General features: G+C 46.1%; 1 pseudogene; it reads left to right on the forward strand.

Moving 5' to 3' along the window:
* LOC134911291 (tyrosine-protein phosphatase non-receptor type 9-like) overlaps positions 1–16,177 on the forward strand; it is a 298,012-nt pseudogene that overhangs the window by 203,084 nt on the left and 78,751 nt on the right.

Raw genomic sequence — 16,177 nt, forward strand, 5'->3', positions numbered from 1 at the left:
CTTGGGCTTCTTAGGCTACTGGACACCATTAGCTCCAGAGGGACCGAACACAGGCCCAGCCTCGGAGCTCGGTCCCAGAGCCGCGCCGCCGGCCCCCTTACAGAGCCAGAAGCAAGAAGAGGTCCGGAAAAATCGGCGGCAGAAGACATCAGTCTTCAACAAGGTAGCGCACAGCACTGCAGCTGTGCGCCATTGTTACTCAGGCACACTTCACACTTCGGTCACTGAGGGTGCAGGGCGCTAGGGGGGGGCGCCCTGAGCAGCAATGTAAACACCTTGGCTGGCATAAATACACCACATATAACCCCCAGGGCTATATGGATGTATTTTAACCCCTGCCAGAACTCACCAAAAAGCGGGAGAAAAGGCCGCCGAGAAGGGGGCGGAGCCTATCTCCTCAGCACACGGGCGCCATTTTCCATCACAGCTCCGCTGGAAGGACGTCTCCCTGACTCTCCCCTGCAGTCCTGCACTACAGAAAAGGGTAAAAAAGAGAAGGGGGCACTAATTTGGCGCAGTTTTAATACTAACGGCAGCTATTAAAGGAAAAGCACATTTTATAGTGGTATTCCTGTCTATATATAGCGCTCTGGTGTGTGCTGGCATACTCTCCCTCTGTCTCCCCAAAGGGCTAGTGGGGTCCTGTCCTCTATCAGAGCATTCCCTGTGTGTGTGCGGTGTGTCGGTACGATTGTGTCGACATGTTTGAGGAGGAAAATGAGATGGAGGCGGAGCAATTGCCTATTATAGAGTTGTCACCCCCTAGGGAGTCGACACCTGAGTGGATGAGCTTATGGAAGGAATTGCGTGACAGTGTCAGCTCTTTACGACAGACAGTTGACGACATGAGACAGCCGGCTACTCAGCTTGTGCCTGTCCAGGGGTCTCAAACGCCATCAGGGGCTTTAAAACGCCCGTTACCTCAAATGGCAGACACAGACACGGATACTGACTCCAGTGTCGATGATGAGGAGACAAACGTGACTTCCACTAGGGCCACACGTTACATGATTGAAGCAATGAAAAATGTATTGCATATCTCTGATAATACAAGTACCACTAAAAAGGATATTATGTTTGGTGAGAAAAAACTGCCTGTAGTTTTTCCTGTATCCGAGGAATTAAATGAAGTGTGTGATGAGGCGTGGGTTTCCCCCGATAAAAAACTGATAATTCCTAAAAGGTTATTGGCATCGTACCCTTTCCCGCCAGAGGATAGGACACGTTGGGAAACACCCCCTAGGGTGGATAAAGCGCTCACACGCTTGTCTAAACAGGTAGCACTACCCTCTCCTGATACGGCCGCCCTAAAGGAACCTGCCGATAGAAAGCTGGAGAATATCCTAAAATGTATATACACTCACACGGGTGTTATACTGCGACCAGCAATCGCCTCAGCCTGGATGTGCAGTGCGGGCCTGGCGTGGTCGGATTCCCTGACTGAAAATATTGATACCCTAGATAGGGACAGTATATTACTGACTATAGAGCATTTGAAGGATGCATTTCTATATATGCGTGATGCACAGAGGGATATTTGCCGATTGGCATCAAGAGTTAGCGCGCTGTCCATTTCTGCAAGAAGAGGTTTATGGACGCGGCAGTGGTCAGGTGATGCGGATTCTAAAAGGCACATGGAAATATTGCCTTATAAGGGGGAGGAGTTATTTGGGGTAGGTCTATCAGACCTGGTAGCCACGGCAACTGCTGGAAAATCCACATTTTTACCCCAGGTAGCTTCTCAACCTAAGAAGACGCCGTATTATCAGGCGCAGTCCTTTCGGCCCCATAAGGGCAAGCGGGCAAAAGGCGCCTCATTTCTGCCCCGTGGCAGAGGGAGAGGAAAAAGGCTGCAACAAACAGCCAGTTCCCAGGAACAAAAGCCCTCTCCCGCCTCCGCAAAGTCCTCAGCATGACGCTGGGGCTTTACAAGCGGACTCAGGCACGGTGGGGGCCCGTCTCAAGAAGTTCAGTGCGCAGTGGGCCCACTCGCAAGTGGACCCCTGGATCCTTCAGGTGGTATCTCAGGGGTACAAATTGGAATTCGAGACGTCTCCCCCTCGCCGTTTTCTAAAGTCTGCTTTACCGACGTCTCCCTCAGACAAGGAGGCAGTATTGGAAGCCATTCACAAGCTATATTCCCAGCAGGTGATAATCAAGGTACCCCTCCTACAACAGGGAAAGGGGTACTATTCCACACTATTTGTGGTACCGAAGCCGGACGGCTCGGTGAGACCAATTTTAAACCTAAAATCCTTGAACACTTACATACAAAGGTTCAAATTCAAGATGGAGTCACTCAGAGCAGTGATTGCAAACCTGGAAGAAGGGGACTATATGGTGTCTCTGGACATCAAAGATGCTTACCTACATGTCCCAATTTACCCTTCTCACCAAGGGTACCTCAGGTTTGTGGTACAGAACTGTCACTATCAGTTTCAGGCGCTGCCGTTTGGATTGTCCACGGCACCCCGGGTCTTTACCAAGGTAATGGCCGAAATGATGATACTCCTTCGAAGGAAGGGAGTTTTAGTTATCCCTTACTTGGACGATCTCCTGATAAGGGCAAGATCCAGGGAACAGTTGGACGTCGGGGTAGCACTATCTCAGATAGTGCTGCGCCAGCACGGTTGGATTCTCAATATTCCAAAATCGCAGCTGATCCCGACGACACGACTTCTATTCCTAGGGATGATCCTGGACACAGTCCAGAAAAAGGTGTTTCTCCCGGAGGAGAAAGCCAGGGAGTTATCCGAACTAGTCAGAAATCTCCTAAAACCAGGCCAAGTCTTAGTGCATCAATGCACAAGGGTACTGGGAAAGATGGTGGCTTCTTACGAAGCAATCCCATTCGGCAGATTCCACGCAAGAACCTTCCAGTGGGATCTGCTAGACAAATGGTCCGGGTCGCATCTTCAGATGCATCAGCGGATAATCTTGTCACCAAGGACAAGGGTGTCTCTCCTGTGGTGGTTGCAGAGTGCTCATCTTCTAGAGGGCCGCAGATTCGGCATTCAGGACTGGGTCCTGGTGACCACGGATGCCAGCCTGAGAGGCTGGGGAGCAGTCACACAGGGAAGAAATTTCCAGGGCTTGTGGTCAAGCCTGGAGACATCACTTCACATAAATATCCTGGAGCTAAGGGCCATCTACAATGCTCTAAGCCTAGCAAGACCTCTGCTTCAAGGTCAGCCGGTGCTGATCCAGTCGGACAACATCACGGCAGTCGCCCACGTAAACAGACAGGGCGGCACAAGAAGCAGGAGGGCAATGGCAGAAGTTGCAAGGATTCTTCGCTGGGCGGAAAATCATGTGATAGCACTGTCAGCAGTGTTCATTCCGGGAGTGGACAACTGGGAAGCAGACTTCCTCAGCAGACACGACCTCCACCCGGGAGAGTGAGGACTTCACCCAGAAGTCTTCCACATGATTGTGAACCGTTGGGAAAAACCAAAGGTGGACATGATGGCGTCCCGCCTCAACAAAAACTAGACAGGTATTGCGATAGGTCAAGGGACCCTCAGGCAATAGCTGTGGACGCTCTGGTAACACCGTGGGTGTACCAGTCAGTGTATGTGTTCCCTCCTCTGCCTCTCATACCCAAGGTACTGAGAATCGTAAGAAGGAGAGGAGTAAGGACTATACTCGTGGCTCCGGATTGGCCAAGAAGGACTTGGTACCCGGAACTTCAAGAGATGCTCACAGAGGACCCGTGGCCTCTACCTCTAAGAAGGGACCTGCTCCAGCAGGGAACCTGTCTGTTCCAAGACTTACCGCGGCTGCGTTTGACGGCATGGCGGTTGAACGCCGGATCCTGAAGGAAAAAGGCATTCCGGATGAAGTCATCCCTACCCTGATCAAAGCCAGGAAGGATGTAACCGTACAGCATTATCACCGTATTTGGCGTAAATATGTTGCGTGGTGCGAGGCCAGGAAGGCCCCTACAGAGGAATTTCAACTGGGTCGTTTCCTGCATTTCCTGCAAACAGGACTGTCTATGGGCCTAAAATTAGGGTCCATTAAGGTTCAAATTTCGGCCCTGTCGATTTTCTTCCAGAAAGAAGTGGCTTCAGTTCCTGAAGTTCAGACGTTTGTCAAGGGGGTACTGCATATACAGCCTCCTTTTGTGCCTCCAGTGGCACCTTGGGATCTCAATGTAGTTTTGGGGTTCCTAAAATCACATTGGTTTGAACCACTCACCACTGTGGACTTAAAATATCTCACATGGAAAGTGGTAATGCTGTTGGCCCTGGCCTGGGCCAGGCGTGTCTCAGAATTGGCGGCTTTATCCTATAAAAGCCCTTACCTAATTTTTCATATGGACAGGGCAGAATTGAGGACTCGTCCTCAATTTCTCCCTAAGGTGGTTTCAGCGTTTCACTTGAACCAGCCTATTGTGGTACCTGCGGCTACTAGGGACTTGGAGGACTCCAAGTTGCTGGACGTAGTCAGGGCCCTGAAAATATATGTTCCAGGACGGCTGGAGTCAGAAAATCTGACTCGCTGTTTATCCTGTATGCACCCAACAAGCTGGGTGCTCCTGCTTCTAAGCAGACTATTGCTCGTTGGATTTGTAGTACAATTCAGCTTGCACATTCTGTGGCAGGCCTGCCACAACCAAAATCTGTAAAAGCCCATTCCACAAGGAAGGTGGGCTCATCTTGGGCGGCTGCCCGAGGGGTCTCGGCTTTACAACTTTGCCGAGCAGCTACTTGGTCAGGGGCAAACACGTTTGCTAAATTCTACAAATTTGATACCCTGGCTGAGGAGGACCTGGAGTTCTCTCATTCGGTGCTGCAGAGTCATCCGCACTCTCCCGCCCGTTTGGGGGCTTTGGTATAATCCCCATGGTCCTTACGGAGTTCCCAGCATCCACTAGGACGTCAGAGAAAATAAGAATTTACTTACCGATAATTCTATTTCTCGTAGTCCGTAGTGGATGCTGGGCGCCCATCCCAAGTGCGGATTGTCTGCAATACTTGTACATAGTTATTGTTACAAAAATCGGGTTATTATTGTTGTGAGCCATCTTTTCAGAGGCTCCTCTGTTATCATGCTGTTAACTGGGTTCAGATCACAGGTTGTACGGTGTGATTGGTGTGGCTGGTATGAGTCTTACCCGGGATTCAAAATCCTTCCTTATTGTGTACGCTCGTCCGGGCACAGTATCCTAACTGAGGCTTGGAGGAGGGTCATAGGGGGAGGAGCCAGTGCACACCAGGTAGTCCTAAAGCTTTACTTTTGTGCCCAGTCTCCTGCGGAGCCGCTATTCCCCATGGTCCTTACGGAGTTCCCAGCATCCACTACGGACTACGAGAAATAGAATTATCGGTAAGTAAATTCTTATTTTTATTGTAAAAAAGAAATCCTCTGCTACTTTCCCTGCATCTAAGGAATTAAATTCCTTATTTGAAGAAACTTGGTCTAATCCTGACAAGAAGTCTCAGATCCCTAAAAGGTTACTCACATCTTTCCCTTTCCCTTAGGACGATAGGAAAAAATGGGAAAACCCACCGATTGTTGATGCATCGGTATCTAGATTATCACGTAAAATAGTTTTACCGCTCCTGGGCGCAGCCTCCTTAAAAGATGTGGCAGACCACTCTCAAATCTCTGTACACAACTGTGAGGGTGGCTCAGAGACCTACTATTGCTTGTGCTTAGATCACTAGGGCCATTGCAAAATGGTCAGGTAACCTAATTGAGGGGTTAGATTCCTTACCAAGAGGTGAGATGATTTTAATCCTACAATATATACAGGACTCTGCAAATTTTATGGTGAAAGCTATAGAAGAAATTGGATTACTCAATGGACGCTCCTCAGCCATGGCAGTGTTCGCACGCAGGGGCCTATGGCTACGTCAGTGGACGGCGGAAGCGGATTCCAGAAAGGGTGTGGAAAGCCTACCTTTCACATGCGAGGCCCTGTTTGGTGACAAACTGGATACGTGGATATCCAAGGTTTACGGCGGGTAAGTCTACATATTTTCCTTCCACAGCCCCACCAGCTAGGAAGACCTACTCTGCTCCGACTCTGCAGTCCTTTCGGACAGCAAAATTCAAACATAAAGTCAAGGGTTCTTCTACAGCCTTCAAAGGCAATAGAGGTAAATCCAGAAAACAAGCAACTGCAAGTTCACAGGAACAGAACTCCGGTTCTGCTTCCTCAAAGCCTTCAGCATGACGGTGGACCTCTCTGTCTGGGAGACAGGCAGGTGGGAGCCCGATAAAGAGATTTCAGTCACATATGGGCGACGTCATGCCAGTATACCTGGGTCAAAGAGGTCATCACCAAGAGGTACAGACTGGAGTTTCAGGAACTCCCACCTCACAGATTGTTCAAGTCAGGTTTACCAGCTTCTCAGGAGGCAAGTATAAATTTACCTGATGCAATTCACAAACTGGTACAGACTCAGGTCATTGTTCCAGTTCCACCTCAGCTACGGTCCAGGGGTTATTATTCCAACCTGTTTGTGGTACCGAAACTGGACGGTTCGGTGAGACCCATTTTAAACGTCAAGTCGTTGAACCCGTACTTACGGTGGTTCAGATTCAAGATGGAGTCTCTGAGAGCGGTGATCTCAAGTCTGGAGGAAGGGGAATTCTTGGTGTCTCTGGATATCAAGGATGCATACCTACATATCCCGATCTGGCCGCCTCATCAGGCTTCTCTCAGGTTTGCCTTACAGGACTGTCACTACCAGTTCCAGGCTCTGCCCTTTGGCCTTTCCACGGCTCCGAGGGTGTTCACCAAGGTAATGACGGAGATGATGTTTCTCCTCCGCAAACGGGGAGTGAACATTATTCCATGCCTGGACGATCTGCTGATAAAGGCAACATCCAGGGAGCGGTTATTGGACGACATTGCCCTCTCAAGTCGACTACTCCGGGATCACGGGTGGATTCTGAACTTGCCAAAATCTCACCTGGAACCAACTCTGAGGCTTCCTTTCCTGGGGATGATACTGGATACGGAGGCACAGATGGTGTTCCTTCCATTGGAAAAGGCAGTGGTGATCCAGTCAATGGTGCAAGATGTTCTAAAACAAACCCGGATGGCGGTGCATCTCTGCATTCGCCTTCTGGGAAAGATGGTAGCCACTTACGAGGCACTGCAGTACGGAAGGTTTCACGCAAGAACCTTCCAGCTGGACCTGTTGGACAAATGGACTGAATAGCATTTACACATGAACCATAGGATTCGTATGTCGCCAAAAGCCATGGTTTCTCTTCTGGGGTGGCTCCAGACTTCTCACCTGACTGAGGGCCGAAGGTTCGGGATTCAAAATTAGATTCTGCTAACCACAGACGCAAGCCTCAGAGGTTGGGGAGCAGTCATCCAAGGGGCACGCTTCCAAGGAAAATGGTCAAATCAGGAAACGATTCTTCCAATCAACATTCTGGAACTAAGGGCCATACACAACGCCCTTCTGCAGGCAACCCATTGTCGGTCAAAAATATTACATAAAAAGAACATACAAACTACACACACATGAGTCGCTATACTTGCAAATACACGCAGCAAGCACAGCAATATATGGTAACACACGCATTTACACGGACATGCCAAAGAGATGGATTCGACACTTATTTCATACAGTACATAACTATAATATCAAGCGCCAGACATCATGATGATTTAAAATTATATAATGAAGTAATGTCATGCATGTGTATTATTTGAACGAAACCAGATACACCTGTCATATTTGGTATTAAAGCAACCAGATTAATGTGTAGATTCATTTGATACTGGTTATTAAGTTGTAGGACATTGCAACAAGGAATTATGATTAAATGTATAAAAGCTAAAATCCCTTTTATTAGAACAATAGATAATCCAAACAGGTAGTGGACAGGAAGCTCAGGCCAGCCCCTTTGGATGTCTTCAATGCTGAACCTGTTTAGCATATACACAAACCAGTGACTCATCATGGATGAGAAAGTCCCCTCCCCCCAAAACTAGATAACACATTGCTGATCACACAGGAGGTCAGTTACTGATCGGTCCCAGACAATGATGGAGTTCTTGCATGATTTTACAGAGAGAGAGAGAGTCATATGGAGGGACAAATTTATATGAGAAAGATATGGTAATTGTATCGCTGGCCTGTAACTATATGTGACTGTAACTGTATGTTTTAACTGCTTACTGTGTGAGTTGTAATCATGTAATTATGTGTATACTGTACTTTGTAATATATTGAATCCATATCCTTTTAATAACAAATATATACATCAATGAGCTTTGGAACTCAGATAATGTGTGGGTGTATTGTTTTCTCTTATGGGATGCAGTGTTTTGCGATGTACAGCGCACTTCTATCGTATATGGTAATAAGATGCGCCTGGCGTCTGCAGTATATATTAGAGTGGGCATTTTAAATATTTGTGAGGAAACAATTTGGCATTCACACCATCTTCTTCAAGATCAGGCAATCCAGGTTCAGTTGGACAATGTGACGGCAGTAACGTACATAAACCGACAGGGCGAAACGAAGAGCAGAGCAGCAATGTCAGAGATAACGTGGATTCTCCTCTGGGCAGAAAGACACACTGTGGCGTTGTCGGCGGTATTCATTCCGGGAGTAGACAGCTGGGAAGCAGACTTCCACAGCAGACATGACCTCCACCCAGGAGAGTGGGGCCTTCACCCGGAGGTGTTCGGGTGCATGACACGTCGGTGGGGAATTCCACAAATCGACATGATGGCCTCTCATCTCAACAAGAAACTCAGGTGGTATTGGTCCAGGTCGAGAGACCCACAGGCAGTGGCGGTGGACACTCTAGTGACTCCATGGGTTTACCAGTTGGTGTATGTGTTTCCACCACTTCCACTGATCCCAAGAATTCTCAAAAGAATAAAAAGAGAAAAGGTTTAAGCAATTCTCATTGCTTCGGATTGGCCAAGAAGGGCATGATACGCAGATCTCCTGGACATGCTGCTGGAGGATCCGTGGCCTCTACCTCTTCAAGAGGATCTTCTGCAACAGGGGCCGTTCGTCTATCAAGACTTACTGCGGCTACGTTTGACGGCATGGTGGTTGAGTGTCAAATTTTAGCCCGAAAAGGCATTCCGGGCAGGGTAATTCCTACCCTGATCCAAGCCAGAAAAGGGGTAACGTCTAAACATCACCACCGGTTTTGGAGGACATATGTGTCTTGGTATGAAAACAAGAAATTCCCTATGGTGGAATTTCAGCTGGGTCGTGTTCTGCTTTTTCTGCTGTCATGAGTGGATGTGGGCCTACGCCTGGGTTCCTTAAAGGTCCAGATCTCGGCCTTGTATATTTTCTTCCAAAGACAGTTGGCGTCCCTCCCTGAGGTTCAGACATTCTTGAAAGGGGTTCTACACATCCAGCCGCCCTTTGTGCCCCTTGGGATCTCGTGGTGTTGCAGTTTCTACAATCTGAATGGTTTGAGCCTTTACAGAAGGTTGATGTAAAGTTTCTTACGTGGAAGACCGTTATATTGTAGGCCTTGGCTTCGTCAAGACGTGTGTCGGAATTGGGGGCGTTGTCTCACAAGAGCCCCTATTTGATTTTTCATGAAGATAGAGCTGAACTCAGAACTCGTCAGCAATTTCTTCCAAAGGTGGTGTCTGCGTTTCATATCAACCAGCCTATTGTGGTTCCGGTACTTACTGACACCTCTTCCACTTCAAAGTCCCTGGATGTTGTACAGGCTTTGAAAATCTATGTCAAACGGACAGCTCGTCACAGAAAATCAGACTCGCTGTTTGTACTCCGATCCCAATAAAATTGGGTGTCCTACCCCTCAGTAGGCCCTATTCTAGGTATCTGGAAAGCAATTAGGTCACCCCCCAAGGACTTCTGGTTCTATTTACAACTCCACCATTTTGTCCAATCACAGGGAAAGGACCTGAATCTCAACAGGGAACTTACCCCTTTTGAGAAACTATGCATACAGGTTTTCGGCCCCTACGCACGTACTCTCTAAGGTCTATCAAATTGTTCTGGCTGGCACATTTCCTGATTTCCCCTCTTTCTGCAGGGCTTGGGACTCTGACCTTATCCATAGGGGGATACTTATAGACTGAAAGAAACAATGTACTATGATAACGCACTGTTCCACTGTCCTGGTAGTCAGTGAAACTCAGTACAAGCTATTAACGAGGTGGTATAGATGCCCCACTTTACTCCATAAACGTTATCTGTCTGTCTCATCTTTGTGTTGGAGATGTGGAAAAGACAGAGGCACACTAATACATATATGGTGGGACTGCTCCCTCATAACCCCGTTCTGGCACGAAATTATAAAAATGACATCCAAAATTGTTGGGTGTGATGTACGAAAAGGTCCTGACTTCTGGCTGCTGTCACACTCCGATATTCCTATGTCCAGATATAAAAAATCCCTAGTGCACCATTTAAGTAGCGCAGCGAGAGTGGTAGTCCCAGTACACTGGCGTTCAACAGCAGCACCTACGATTTGGGTATGGTGTCAAAGAGTGGACTTTTACATGCATATTTAGGACATGTACACTGCTCTAGAAAAACATTCCACATATATATCGACCTGGTATCCGTGGCTTGACTTTAAGACCACGCAAGAACATACCGCGCTGACCCCAACAAGCTATGCTTAATGACAGCCCCCTGAGTATCTCTCACACACCTGGACCAATGCTCCAGGTTTCGAACCGACTTACCTGTACCCCAACTCTCGTCTTACCCATCCTCCCCCCCCCCCCCCCCCCCACCTCTTATTCTTTAATTCCGTATTGTTGTTATTTTCTGTTTTTGTGAAATACACAGAAACTTTGTTAACCATTTGGGATGTATTGTCTTGTATCTGAGATATCCAAACTATTTGTGCTTTTGTTTTTTCTTTTGTGTATTGAAAAATAAAGAATTTATAAAAATAAAAAAAAATTGGGTGTTTTGCTTCCAAGCAGTCTATTGCTCACTGGATCAAGCTTACTATCCAGCATGCTTACTCTACGGCAGGTTTGCCAGTTCCTAGATCTATACATGCCCACTCTACTAGGTCGGTGGGTTCTTCCTGGGCGGCTGCCCGTGGTGTCTCAGCCTTACAGCTCTGCCGAGCAGCTACTTGGTCTGGTTCGAACACGTTTGCTAAGTTCTACAAGTTCGATACTTTGGCCTTTGAGGACCTTCAGTTTGGTCATTCAGTTCTACAGGACCCTCAGCACTCTCCCACCCGGTTTGGGAGCTTTGGTACATCCCCATGGTACTAATGTGGACCCCAGTATCCTCTAGGACGTAAGAGAAAATAGGATTTTAATTACCTACTGGTAAATCCTTTTCTCGTAGTCCGTAGAGGATACTGGGCGCCCGCCCGGTGCTTCGTTTCTGCACAGTTACCTGGTTAAGTACTGTTGGTTCATCTGTTGCTGTTCCGGTTTCATGTTTGGTTAGCATGGCTTTCCTCTTGTGTGTGTTGGTTCGGAATCTCACCACTATCCTTCTCTCACGGCATGTCTGTCTCCTCGGGCACAGTTTCTAGACTGAGTCTGGTAGGAGGGGCATAGAGGGAGGAGCCAGTGCACACTATTGATTTCGTGCCCAAGTCTCCTAGTGGACCAGTCTATACCCCATGGTACTAATGTGGACCCCAGTATCCTCTACAAACTACGAGAAAAGTATATACTGGTAGGTAATTAAAATCCTATTTTTAGTTGCAATGCAATGTGACTATTTAGCACCGGGGACTGTTCTGATTAATTTGATATATGACACTTCTATATTGTGTGTGACTGAGTATTTGAATCTATATACAAAGTGCTACAAAATATGAGTTCCGTTGTGCTCCATATACAGACTCGGTCACACACACAGATATGGAAGTGTCGCATATCAAATTAATCAGCACAGTCTCCTGATACGTTCTAGTCACATTGTTGTGACTAAGATGCATTTTCAGCAAATAAAGACACCCAAAGCTGGCAGAGTTGAACGGGACCTGATGCTCACTCCACCAGTCATCTTGCGCTGCATGGTGTATGAACACTAGATGTATAAGGATGCACCTGTAGCTCTATGAAGGAGGAAATAGTTTGACCTAGCAGCCAAATTAAAGTCCTCTTGCACTGCCAATAAACTAGATTGCCTTTAAAAAAAGACTAGTTTAGACAAGTTGGTTATATCAAACAGATGTAACTAATTTGTCTGAATGGGATCGATATGAGATCCCGGCAGTCAGGTGACCGACACAGGGAACCCGACAGCCAGAATACCTGCAGTAAGCGCAACATGTCCCCCCGCAGGCTCGCCACTCTTCTGGCCCAGTGGCGACCTTAGGTCGCCACACTATTATATTCCCCCTTTGGGAGGGGGGGGGGGGGGTTGGGCAACCACCTGAGTGGGAATATCATGCTTGGCTCGGGATTCCGACCGCCGTCTTTTCCCCCGGCTGTCGAGATTCCTGCTTCGATATCCTGACTGCTGGGATTCTGACAGCCGGTAATTTAACAGCATACCGTCTGAACGTCTATTTTCATCTGTTTTCCATTGTTTAGGAGCAAATGGCCAGTTGTAAATTTCTCCCATACATATCAGACTTTCGTTGGACAGATAATCTTTAGATGTGTGGGCAACTTTACAGTGCATGTTTTCCAGTTCTCACAGAATCACAAGTGAAGTAATTAGTATGTGGATCTTTTAATATGTGTCATTGAGTAAAGACTATACCTGTGCTCCAGCATGGATTATGGAGTACATGTACTTAAGAAGTCCATGAGGAAGGGAGTTTGGAAACACTGCTATACATTGTAATTTATTTATGATTTCTAATTATAATATCCAGTTCTTAGATTGCAAAGTACAAGAAGACATAAAAAAAAAATCACATTTATCATAAAGCATTTTTAATATCCCGTTAATTGTTTGATATTTGCCTCTTGTCAGATCATTTTACAGTTGAGTAATATTTACACTTCATTCGTACAGCTTCTTGGTCATCTGGCTTGTTAAGCATAACATACTATTCATTCACAATAGTACTTGCGTTTGCCCATTTTGGGGCCGATTCAATTGTTTTGGGTGTTTAAAAATCCAGTCTAAACTGGACTTTTAGGCGCCCAAACTACTGTCGCAATTTAATTGTGTTTGGGCGCCTATGTACATTGCTATGTCACATCCAAACAGACAAGGTTTAGCGGTCTAAAATGGCTAAATCCATCTAAACTACCTGGCCAAAGTGCCCAGTTTACACACATTTTTTTTTTCCTCTCACCTCAGAAGGCTGCGAGAAAAAAACTTGTCCTCTGCAGCTGCTGGGCGCCCAAACGGCAGAACAGTTGAATTGATGCTGCTGGGCACCATCTAGTGGCGGATGCAGAAAATTGTATCGGTTCCCTTGTTTTATTAGTAACCTACTCTTATATTAGCCATGTTATGGTTGTCACTGATCAGAAATGTATTTCTTATGTATCTATTGCTATTACACTCTATTAACGAAACACCTACCTGACAAGAAAATCTATCTGCATGTATTGTGTTTTGAGACGCAATTTGTATTAGAAGCCTAATTGAGTGATTTTGCTTTATCTGAATTATCTAAACTCCCACAATACATTGTCTCTCTCGTATACTGTATGTACAACTTATACTGAAGGCTACTGTTCTGGCTAATAACCATTAATTTACACACATTGAGCAGTTCTCCGTACCACTACAGCAGCTCAATACATGTGTCAGAGTTTTAATATAATTTTTCTTTTTGAAATAGCTTTTTATAGCGTAGTGATCTCTCTTCCATTATCAATTTCAACTACTGTTGCGTTTTTAGAATTCTTCCGGCAAACATTGCTTTGAGACTGTTTTAAATGGTTCCTGATGACGCTCTTGATGCAGTGTATCTAATGCTGGACATACAATTATACAATTATCTGACTGAGCCACCCAATATTAGCAGATCACCCCGATAAATGTTCAGTCTATACGTGCAAATGACAGAAAAATAATGATTGATCAGGCATGCTGGATTGCATGTCCATCCTATGCAATATTGCCACATCAGGCAATGTAGATGTGTCCACTTACATCTTTGCTATTTTGGTAAATTTGGCACAACATGCAAAACACGTCTTAGCTGTTTTTCACGAGTAGCGAGTGGATGGATTTTAAAATTTTTGTTTGCCATAATAGAATATGTATAAAGTAACATATTAAAGAAGCAAATTAAGAAAAATCTCAAGGCATGGCTAAATCTCTGAGTCTATAACATGCAAAACTGTGCCATACATGGCGGGATATAGCAAAGATGTATGTGGACACATCTGTATGTCCTGCTGCGGCCAACCAACGCATGTTTCCCTTGTTCCTTCTCATGGGAAGGGACAGGGAAATGGCCTCTCTCCAGGGTAGGAGCACAGATATCGGCGCCAAGTGTCTGGTTACCTGTCTGACACATTTTATCTGTCCGTGTCTGCCCTGCATTAGACAGGTGTTATATATACATACACTGGAACTGGTTGCAGTCCTGGGCTGATTTGTTTTGCAGTCAATTTCAAAAGGTTTTCTTGTAAAATCCCCAAATTTTACCCTATGCTATGTGCAGGGGGACGTTTTGTTGTTATGCAAAATAACTAAGACGTTTGTAATGAAAGGCTTTATTCTTATTTGTAGCATTAAACTTCTTAAACCTTTTACTTTTATAGACCACGGACTATGTTAATGCCAGTTTTATGGATGGCTATAAAAGAAAATATGCCTATATTGCTACACAAGGTAAGATGATTTCATTATGACAGCATCCAGTATATCCTGAATAGCATCTATCTTGGAGACGTGGGTTCAAATTTTCAAGTTATAAACATTATGTAAAACTGCCATTATTACCATTTGCAGCATAGCATAATATTAAATGTGAGCAAGTGTTTTCACTTTCTTAACCACTTAACTGACAATTCCCCCCCCCCCCCCCCCTTCCCCCAAAACAGGTCAGAAAATGTTTTGTTTTTTTTATTTACTGAAGTTTAAAATGTATTTTTAAAATTGTATTTAAATATTTTATACAAAAACTACATACGTAGCGGGTGTTTTGCACACCTCCCCCCACTTCCATGTACATAGAGAAATACATAACTCCCCCCAAGTGGAAGTTGCCCGTCAACTGTAAACAATCCCCAGCATCTCATATATATATATATATATATATATATATATATATATATATATATTGTGACAAGAACACTGGAATAGTGTTTGAGGGCAGTTATATTTGTCCCAGGTTCTTGTCTTACCTGTATTAGGAAAATGTTTTGTTTTCTCTAATGTCCTAAGTGGATGCTGGGGACTCCGTCAGGACCATGGGGGTTTAGCGGCTCCGCAGGAGACGGGGCACAATAATAAAAGCTTTAGGATCAGGTGGTGTGCACTGGCTCCTCCCCCTATGACTCTCCTCCAAGCCTCAGTTAGATTTTTGTGCCCGGCCGAGATGGGTGCAATCTAGGTGGCTCTCCTGAGCTGCTTAGAATAAAAGTTTAAGTTAGGTTTTTTATTTTCAGTGAGTCCTGCTGGCAACAGGCTCACTGCTACGAGGGACTTAGGGGAGAGAAGTAAACTCACCTGCGTGCAGGATGGATTTGCTTCTTAGGCTACTGGACACCATTAGCTCCAGAGGGAGTCGGAACACAGGTCTCACCCTGGGGTTCGTCCCGGAGCCGTGCCGCCGACCCCCCTTGCAGATGCCGAAGTTGAAGAGGTCCAGAGGTCCAGAAACAGGCGGCAGAAGACTTTCAGTCTTCATAAGGTAGCGCACAGCACTGCAGCTGTGCGCCATTGTTGTCAGCACACTTCACACCAGCGGTCACTGAGGGTGCAGGGCGCTGGGGGGGGCGCCCTGGGCAGCAATGTATTATACCTTTTTTATGGCTAAAATACATCACATATAGCCCTTGAGGCTATATGGATGTATTTAACCCCTGCCAGATCTCACAAACTCCGGGAGAAGAGCCCGCCGTTTTAGGGGGCGGGGCCTATTCTCCTCGGCACACGGCGCCATTTTCCTGCTCAGCTCTGCTGTGAGGAAGGCTCCCAGGCTCTCCCCTGCACTGCACTACAGAAACAGGGTTAAAACAGAGAGGGGGGGCACTTATTTGGCGATATGATTACATATGTGAAAATGCTATAAGGGAAAACACTTGTATAAGGGGTTGTCCCTGTATAATTATAGCGTTTTTGGTGTGTGC

This window comes from Pseudophryne corroboree, chromosome 1 (genome assembly GCF_028390025.1).
Source record: "Pseudophryne corroboree isolate aPseCor3 chromosome 1, aPseCor3.hap2, whole genome shotgun sequence".
Taxonomy (NCBI): domain Eukaryota; kingdom Metazoa; phylum Chordata; class Amphibia; order Anura; family Myobatrachidae; genus Pseudophryne; species Pseudophryne corroboree.